The sequence below is a fragment of the Balaenoptera musculus genome, chromosome 15 (genome assembly GCF_009873245.2).
Source record: "Balaenoptera musculus isolate JJ_BM4_2016_0621 chromosome 15, mBalMus1.pri.v3, whole genome shotgun sequence".
NCBI classification, from domain to species: Eukaryota; Metazoa; Chordata; class Mammalia; order Artiodactyla; family Balaenopteridae; genus Balaenoptera; species Balaenoptera musculus.
Genome location: NC_045799.1, coordinates 15,317,607 through 15,327,839, shown reverse-complemented (window position 1 = coordinate 15,327,839; position 10,233 = coordinate 15,317,607).

Below are 10,233 nucleotides of genomic sequence, written 5' to 3'. Positions count from 1 at the left end.
CCAGTTGCCCAGATCTAAGGGAGATATGTTTCCATCTCCCCACACTGATAGTAGATGGCATCTTTGCCCTTAGCTAAAATTCACTGTTTCTCTGTCTCAAACAAAACAAAACAAAACAATACAAAAAAACAAAAACAAAAACAAATCAAAACCAAAACCAAACAAAAAAAAAACCCTTTCAGAATCTATAAGTCAGGAGACCAGGTTCTCATGGCTCATCTCTATATGTATGAGGCAGCCACTGCCCTTCTCTGTGCCTCAGTTCCTCCATCTGTCCCATGATGATAATTGTGACTCTAAGGTACCATGTCGCCCAGCTTCCTCTTAGGCCATAAACACAGCCCAGGAGCTCAGCCCATGTTCTGATTGGTGCAGTTGTCTTTATAACTTAACTTGAAGTATTCTCTCCCATGAAACATACAAAATATTCAATAATGACAGAAGGGGATTGGAGATGCAGAAGCCAGGAGGCCTGGAGAAGTAGCCAGACGTGGTGGTGAGGGTAGCAGGGAAGAATGCCACTGATCTGGGACAGGAAGAGTAGACAGAAAGAGAAGGAAACCAGGGAGGGTCAGGGCATTTCACTCACGTCTGGAGACCCATGGGTGACAGGTGTGGCAGCCAGGTGTCCCCACACCTTAGAGAGAAACAGATGGCCTACCCACTTCCTACTTAGTGTTTCCCCACCCAAGAAAGTTTGAATTTACAATTCAAAGTTTGAATTTCTCCCCCAGCCACTGATCATATTCCTATGAAACGGGGAAAGGTGTACTATTCTTTTGGCTCAAATGTGAACCAGTGGGAAGCTACCAGGTAAAGCAGAATCTAGGCAAACGTGAAAAATATCCATCCACTGAGGAAGTAGCTGGAGGAAATAACCAACATGGTAGATCTCATATCTTCCTATCGATACTTATCTAAGAGGTGGTTCATGGATAGATCAGGTTTATGCAATTTATTCCTTCAAAGGCTGAGTGTCCCCCTAAAAGAAGACATCCATTTACCATGAGGTTAATGAAACAGAGACTGTGGTTGGTCATGAGGAAATGCTTCACCGTCTGGTAAAACAAAAAGAAAATTGAGTGTTGGACATTGAGAAATTGTGAGTCATACTCCCCGTGGAAGAAAACAGGAAAAAGAAAAGCTGAATTTTTAAACTTATTCAAACTCTTTCCAAACCACCAACACTTAGATAAAGTGCACTCCACCTCTCTCATGAAGGAAGATAACAAAATGTTGCTTCCGGTACTACATTCATCTAGTTCTGGAATCTAAATGAAAGCAGTTCTCTCAGTTAAGTCCAGATAAGGCTCTTTATATACTACGGATTAAGTAAGTTTAGTAAGTTTAACAACCGCTCATGCACCCAACATAAAATAGTAGAATGAGAACAGAATAACTGCAATTTAAAAAAACCCTCCTAGATGCAAGAGGGAAGAGAAATAGGAACCTATTGTATATGTATAACTGATTCACTTTGTTATAAAGCAGAAGCTAACACACTATTGTAAGGCAATTATACTTCAATAAAGATGTTTAAAGAAAAAAAAAAAAAAATGAAAAAAAAAAAAAAAAAAAAAAAAACCCTCCTATTTTCAAAAGAGAAACATGTAAAGCAACATACAGGCGGTCACTGGTCTACAGAACATTTTGTATATCCTATAAGACAAGGAGGTGGGGACTTCCTACCTGGTGATGGAGTGGCTTCCTTGTTCAGTGAACCTGGCTGATCCATTCTGCTCCCTGGGAGCCTCACCCTTGCCCATTGTTTCCCGTGGCCATATCTCAGAGAAATATTGCAGAGGATGCCCTTTGCGGGGAGGGGGATATACCCCTTTTCAGGAATTCACTTCATGAGAATGCAGCAGGACATCCATATTGATGTGAGCAATCAGTGACCACTGTTGGAGAGACTTAGGTTTCTTGTTTAGTTAAATCCTTATCCATTTGCTTCAAATAAAAGCATAAGCTAATAACCATAGTTGGAAATCTTGTCATGTTTGTCTTTTATTTACTCTGCTCAACCTTAAATGTACACCTTTAATCTGAATATGTATGTCTTAGTTTTGAACACTTTCTTCTTTTTATCTCTTTGAATATTGCTTCTCTACCATTCTCTCCATTCCCCTTCTAGAACTTTCATTGGCTACTTATTAGATCCTCTATTTATAGTCCCCTTGTCTTCCCTTTCTCCTGTATTTTTCTCTACATCTCTCTGTGCTGTGTTCTGGGTGAATCCCTCAGTACTATCTTCCAATTCACTAATTTTTCTTTCAACTGCACCCAGTCTGGACTCCATTTTGTTTAACGAGTTTTTTAATTTCAACAATCAGTTTTTATTTCCAGGATTTCTATTATATATATATATATATATATATATATATATATACACACACACACATATGTGTATATATATGTATATATTTCTATTTTATATATATATATATATATATATAAATATATATATATCTGGTAAAGCTAAATGATGTGTATTTTCTGCTACCCTTTTAGTAAATTAAGCAGAACAACCCTTTGATTGATTGTTAGGTATCTTCATGTCCTGAGCATTTGGCCTCATTGTTTATTTTTAAAGATATCAAAAGAGAGCTAGTCTGAGCCAACAACAAGCACCTAACAATAGCTGTCTTGTTTGGTGTTGTTTTTCCTTCTGTGAATGAGAATCAAATTATCAATCATGGTGCTTTCATGTTAATTTATTTTTAAGATACTCTCCAATCAGACAGCTCACTAAGGGCCAATCCCTACAAAAAGAAGACACACAAGTTATATATTGGCGGAGGAAGGAAAGGAAGGAAATTAGCATGATTAACTAACCTAGTGTGTGCCTTATAATTTTCACATAGGAAATGGAAACTGATATCTCTATTCTGGTTTCTGCCATTTTTTGGAGGTGACTGGAGTGTCTATGAACTTGACTTCAATTCCTTCTTCTCACTATAACCACCTGGGAGTGTGGGGTGAGAGGCACTCTCATTCCTTTCCTGCTGAGCTACCCTTCCCCGGTCCTTCTCTGATACACTCATGCATACACCTCCATGAGGTTTGGAGTTTGGAATTACCTAAGTATCTGCTTCTGAATAATAGCTCTGTCGATGGATACAATCTTAAAAGAGTTGAGTTCTCTGTCACTGAGAAATTGGTAATGAATCCTGACTTTGAGAAGAACTCACAGGAAAGCACTGTACTTGAGCAGTGATCAGCGAGCATAGAGGATGGGACAGTACCAGATATCTATCATCTGTAACCTGATTACCATTGGTCCTCATCTTAAAATCATATAACGTTTGCACTGAAAGGTACTTCAGAATAGATTTAGGCCAATCTGTTTCACAGAGGAGAAAACAGAGTCCCAAAGGGAGGGAACCCATCCAAAGTCACACAATAAATTAGTTACCACATGTGAGATGTGACTTCTCTGAATCTAGTCACTCCCAACTTATCCCAGGAGCCTGTTCTATTTGGCCATCACTCTCTTTTTTTGTTTTTTAATAAATTTATTTTATTTATTTATTTACTTATTTTTTGGCCGCATTGAGTCTTCGTTGCTCTGCGCAGGCTTTCTCAAGTTGTCGCGAGTGGGGGACTACTCTTCGATGTGGTGCACGGGCTTCTCACTGCGGTGGCTTCTCTTGTTACGGAGCACAGGCTCTAGGCGCGCAGGCTTCAGCAGTTGTGGCACACGGGCTTAGTTGCTCTGCGGCATGTGGGATCTTCCCAGACTAGGGCTCGAACCTGTGTCCCCTGCATTGGCAGGCAGATTCTTAACCACTGCGCCACCAGGGAAGCCCCATCCCCCTCTTGATTTGATCTGGATCCTGGATTCTGACTGCATCTTCTCCATCCAGCCTCTATCATCTCGCCCTATATCCAATAGTCTTAGGGACACTTATTCATTCACTTGCTCAAAAAAAAATGTATTGAGTGTCTACTACGAACCAGGCACTATGCCAGGCCCTGGGGATACAAAAGTTAATGGAACACATAGATGCAGCACAGTGTGGTAGATAAATGTATGAATGTTAGTGTTAACCTAATCTGGATTCAAATCTTGGTACCACAATTTACTATCTGTTGCCTTGGGCAAGTCAGAAGACCTTCTAGTGTCAGTTTCTGTAAAGCAGGCACCATTAACAGTTTTCTTCTTATAATTGTCATGGGGAGTAAATGCGCATCTGGCCCAAGGCCTGGGATATAGTAGACACTTAAAAATGGTAGCCATTATAAGTATTATTATTATTATTATTATTATTTCAAAATAGTCTCTCTCTCATACACACACACATGCGTGTGAGCACGCATGTACGCACACACACATACCTCGGAGCTCACAGAAAGTTATCAAGTCTTCTGCTAACTCAGATTATTTATTATATCTCGAAAGCTCTTAGTCCAATTGACTGTCTATGTAATCTACTTCTGTATTCTAGAGCCTCTGTCACTGACTCGCTGTGTGACCTTTGTCAGAACACTGCAGCTCTCTGAACCTCAATTTCCCCATCTGTACAATGAGAGGGTTAAACTAGGAGGTGAAGTTCTCATCTAGAACTGGTATTGCCATGACTGAACAGCCCAACACAGACTGAGGGCACTGCTGGTAGCCTCTCCTACTCTCAAGGCCCGTCTTGGCTACGCTCACAAGATGGCCTCTTAAGATCGAGGGTAGGAAGAGGCACCAGGAGAAAGACTGGTGGCTCTTCCTTCTTAAGGAAGGCCACCATACCTCATCTCTGGTTCTTGGCTGTAAGACTCACGGTCATGCCTCTGATTGGCTCTCTCTCTTTCACTCACAAATACCATCTGCCTTGCCATCCACTGGTGCTGGGGGAAGGGAGAGTAGGGGGTCTCTGACATCCTTTATGTTAGATGCTCTTCTCTGGGACTCGCTTTACCTACTTCTTTGCCTATTGATTTGTTTCCACACAAGACTATGATTTCTTTGAGTGAGAAAACATGTCATTAAAAGATCACAGACTTTGGAATTACACTGACCTGGTTTCAAATCCTGACTCTCCCACTTAATAAGTGTTCCTTTACATAATTACAGCTAATAATTACTGAGCATTTGTTATGTTCCAGGCACAGTGCTGAATACTTTGCGTGATTTCTCACCCTTAAACCTCATAGCAATATATTAAGTAGGTACTATAGTCATCCAATTTGGCCTGCCATACAAGGTGAGAGGAAGAGGGAATACTTTGGCTGAGGTTGATCAGGGACTGCCTAAGAACTGACGTTACTTGCCCAGACATGGAAAGCAGCCAAGAGGTACCATGAGTCCAAAGCTGGGGTCAGAGGTGAGAACCCCTGTGAGGGTCACATCTATAGTTTGTGCAATTCATGTGCCAGATGTGCAGATGATAAATGAGCTCCAGAGAGAAATATCAGTTAGCATAAACTTTGTTTTTGGTGTCATCTTTTAAAAAGGATAGGGAAATCCCTGGTGGTCCAGTGGTTAGGACTCGGCACTTTCACTGCCGTGGCCTGGGTTCAATCCTTGATGGGGGAACTAAGATCCCGAAAGCCGTGTGGCGTGGCCAAAAAAAAAAAAAAAGGATGTATATTTTTATTTTGAGAGAGTCAGTTTTACCCATCTGTCCCTCTATGGATTGTACTTTTTGCGTCAAACTATCCTTACACAATCCCTTCCATTTTGTTTAAATATTTTTACAAGTTTTGTCTTCCACATTCAAGTCATTAATCCATCTGGAATTTATTTATTGTGAATGGTTTGAATTAGGGATCTTGTTTCCATTTTTTCCTAATATGGAATGCCAATTGTTCCCCCGTATCATTGATCCCTTATTAATTTATAAAACCACACCTATTTTGTACCAAGTTTTTGTATATAGATGGATGTGTTTCTGTGTTCTATTATTACTCAATTTGTTTATTCTCAAACCAGTCTTCCTTGGTACTCTTTTCATTAACATCTACGTTTTACATACCTTGGTGCTTTGCAGCACAAGTCTTTTCTGTTTTACTTATTCAGAATTGTTTTGGCTATTCTTGCACTTTTCCTCTACTACATAAATTTTAGGATCAATTTCTCAAGGTCCTCAAAAAAATCTGTTGAGATTTTTATTACAATTACATCAAAGCTATAAATTACTGAGTGGAACCAAATTATTTACCATATTAAGTCTTCACAAATATAAAAAATGAGCATCACTCTATTCAAGTCCTCTTCAAGTCATATAATAAATTTTAATTTTTTCATGTAATTCTTGCAAACTTTTCCTTGGTTTATTTTTAGGTAGTAATAAAATTCATGACTATTGTGAATAGGAGCTTTTTCTCTCTTTATTTGATAGTTTTTGGTGTGTAAGCATGCAATTGGTTTTTTGCATATTGACTTTTTAAAATAACTTTATTTATTTTATTTTTGCCTGCTTTGGGTCTTTGTTGCTGCGCGTGGGCTTTCTCTAGTTGCAGCGAGCAGGGGTTACTCGTCGTTGCGGTGAGCGGGCTTCTCATTGCTGTGGCTTCTCTTGTTGCGGAGCATGGGCTCTAGGCGTGCGGGCTTCAGTAGTTGTGGCACGTGGGCTCAGTAGTTGTGGCTCCCGACTCTAGAGCGCAGGCTCAGTAGTTGCGGCGCACGGGCTTAGTTGCTCTGCGGCATGTGGGATCTTCCCGGACCAGGGCTCGAACCCGTGTCCCCTGCATTGGCAGGTGGATTCTTAACCACTGCACCACCAGGAAAGCCCTGTATATTGACTTTTGTTATTGCAAACTCAATATATTTTCTCATAAATTTTAATAGTTTACCCATGACTCTCTTGAATTTCATCTGAAGACATTCATATTATCTGTAAGCATTAACCATTCTATCTCTTCTTTTCCCACCCCTATTCCTCTTTATTTTTATGTCCAGTTTTATTGCATTGGCCTACGATCACTAATTTGGTATTGAATCAGAGTGGTGATAGAGGGCAGTCTGGCCTTGTACCGACTTTAAGGACGCTGCTTCTAGAGTTTCACCACTGAGTATAATACTTCCTGTAGGTATTTGTAAATACCCTTCATCAGGTGAAGAATATTCTCTTTTGTTCCTAGTATAGTGTGTATTTTTATCATGAATGAACATAGAACAATATGGAATGATTTTTATGAATCAATTTAAAGATTCATTTGAATTTTTTTCTTTAAACTTTTAATTTACTTAATCACATTGATAATTTCTGGTTCTTGAACTACCCTTAAACTCCTGGGATGTACCCTATCTATTTACAAGGTTTTTTAGCACACTGAGAAATTCAACATCCTAACATGTTATTATACTTGTCACTTTGAAATAATGTCAAGCGTATAGAAAAAATTGGAAGAATAGTACAAAGAATTATCATCATATTCCTTTCACCCAGATACACTAAATGTTAATATTTTGCCACGTTTATCCTTCTCTTTCTTCCATGTGTGTGTGAAAATAATGGTTTATTCTGACCATTGAGAGTAAGTTGTATACATCACACTCCTTTATACATGAAGACTTCAGTGTATATTCCTTATGAATAGCTTGATTACATCATTACAGTAGCCCTGATGGAACATTTAAATATTGGGGTACATATCACTTTACTATAACTTTTCCTTTGCTTTTACTTCATTCCTATAATTACAGTTAGGACACCATATTAACTTGTTTTTGATATTGCATGTGTAGCAAAGTTATATTAGATATTAATTTCATTTCGGGTTAGTAAAGGGGATATGACTTAAAAAAAAGGCATCAGGGTCTATAGGGTTGAAATCACTTATATGAGAGCCTCTGACTATGGTACAAGTTTGGGTTTGACTCTAGGCAGCAACCCCTCATCCGTTTCCAACCCACCCAGAGATCCCAGCAAACAGGGAGGATCCCACCAAACCATTTCAGAGATGGAGAGCAGAGGCTGTAGCAGAATCTATGGATTGACTTACTAACATCTATTTCAACCTCTTTCCTGTATCTCTATATAGACCAGAGGCTGGAAAGTTAAAAGCTACAATTCTGAGACCAACACTCCGCCCCACTCCCAGAACTGTGGTTCTGGATGTGATTTGAGTTTCACCAATCAGGTTCACTCTCTAAAGTGTCCAACCAGAACTTAGTCTGGAAGGAAGGAAAACGCAGGGCACAGACCATGGCAGAACAGCATTCCTGAACTGTGGCCAAGGCAACATGACTCAGGATGTGTTGGGGGGTGGGGAGGAATTTATCCCAGAACCTCAATTTACAGCCTCCTTCTCCAGCCCTTCAAGCGATTTTATAGGATACAAATTCATGATAATAAATAGTTTTCTGCTTAGGCTAGCTAGAGTGACTCCTGGTTTTGCAACTGACCATTAACCAATATCGAGGATGAGAGAGATACAGGGCTTGCCTGTAGTCAATCAGCCAGTCGATGGCAGAGCTGAAGTTCAAACCCAAGACTCTTTAGGATGTGACCTCCTGCTCTCCATCCTCAAGCAGCCCTCACTTCCAGGACCCTGATCAAAAGTAACTGGGGTAAAAGCACTTCTCAGGGAGACCCCATTGGTGAGGGAGTGATTCCTACCCTAGGGTATAAGGACAGCCAAACACATGATCCCCAGCACTGACTGGATGAGATCAACAGCAGTTTATCGGTTCTCAGCTCGAGGGAGAACACCACACACCACACAGGACCACGTGAGGTTGCACTTGGGAACAGAGTGAGCAACCAAGGGTCGTGGGAGGCAGGGTTAGTAGTATCAAGAGGGCGGGGTGTTCCCTGGTTCCCATATGAGGATGTGATTGGCTTGTTGAAATAATTCCACGAGCTAGCAGGGAACTGAAAGGCGTTACTCAGGGGTAAGCAGGAACTGCGCCTGGCCCTTGATAAGGGGGTTGTTTAGCTAGAAGATCTTATCAATGGGAGCAGAGTGGAGAGGGGACCCTGAGGTTAGGACATTCTAGGTCTCCTCCTATTTTTACCATATGTCAAGGCAACACATCATATTGAATCCTAATTTGAAGTCTTGCACCACAGCTCCCTCGCACAAAATTGTTAAAGGATGCAAGAAGGTGTTGAAGTTAGAAATGCCAGGTAGATGCTCTCCCTAAGGGTGAACGGGCAGGTGATCTCTTATCCATGGCCCAGGGCAACAGAGGCTGTGCTCACAAATGGGTTTTGTGTGAGGTCAGCCTCCTTTGATCTTTCACAATGGGGATACATGGGAAATACACACCCTTGCAGTTGTGTGGGGGTTTGAGCATCACATACTGGCCTCTGGATACATCTAGGCTTGCATCACAACAGGGGAGCACAAGGCCACAGGTTATCTCCATCACTATGCTTCTAACCAGCTACTCCTGTAGGTACAGTAGAGCCTGAGGATTACTTTCAGGCATGGGAAACCCAACTGTTGGCCAACGTTGGACTTGCCCTGCCAGTACAACCTGTAACTTAGTCAGCTTCTGGCCTGTTGGCTTCCAATCAATGCCATGAACTTGCAAGCTTCTGGAAAGCAGCTGACTTGATTGAAAGCACTCACCCCAGCCCTTCCCCCAGTCTCCTCTCTCCTCCCAGACCTCTGCCTTTTGGCTGATGGTACTAAGTCAAGGGAAAGCTTCCCAATTTCACTCCAAACATTCTCCCCATTACTGATAAAGTGGAAAGAGCCCTGGACATAGGTCTGCTCCCAGAATGGCTTTGGGAACATCTCTTCCCCTCTCTGGCCTCAGTTGCCTTTTCAGTGAAATGGAACTGGTGATACCAACCTCACAGTGTTGCCATAAGAATTACATGGGATCGTATAGGATAAAGAGCCCATCACCATCCCTGGAACATAGGATGGTCTCTGTTCAGGTATGTGACCCTGGCTGCCTGAAATCCCACCGTGAACAGTGTGCCCTTTGGGTGAGCTTTACTCCCTTCTTTCCAGGCTTCTTTTAAAGTGCAGATGCCCCTGGGAGGGGCACACAGAAGTCACTGGTCCCTCAAGGCATCAGAGACTGTGCAGATGTTTCCTCCCATGCTGAACTGAGATGATGAAGACCAACACGGGGAGGGGAGGGGTCTGGGCATGAGGGGCCCAGGCTGGCTGCCCAAACACACCTGCCTTCCCAGAATCATCTGCCACTCACTTCCTGGCCCACTGAGCTCCCTGCTGTTCTAAACGTTTGGCCAATCCTGCCTTGATCAAACAGGCAGAGGATCACAGCCACCATGTGAGCCTGTGGATGAGGCCACTCCCCACCCAACTGTGTGCCTG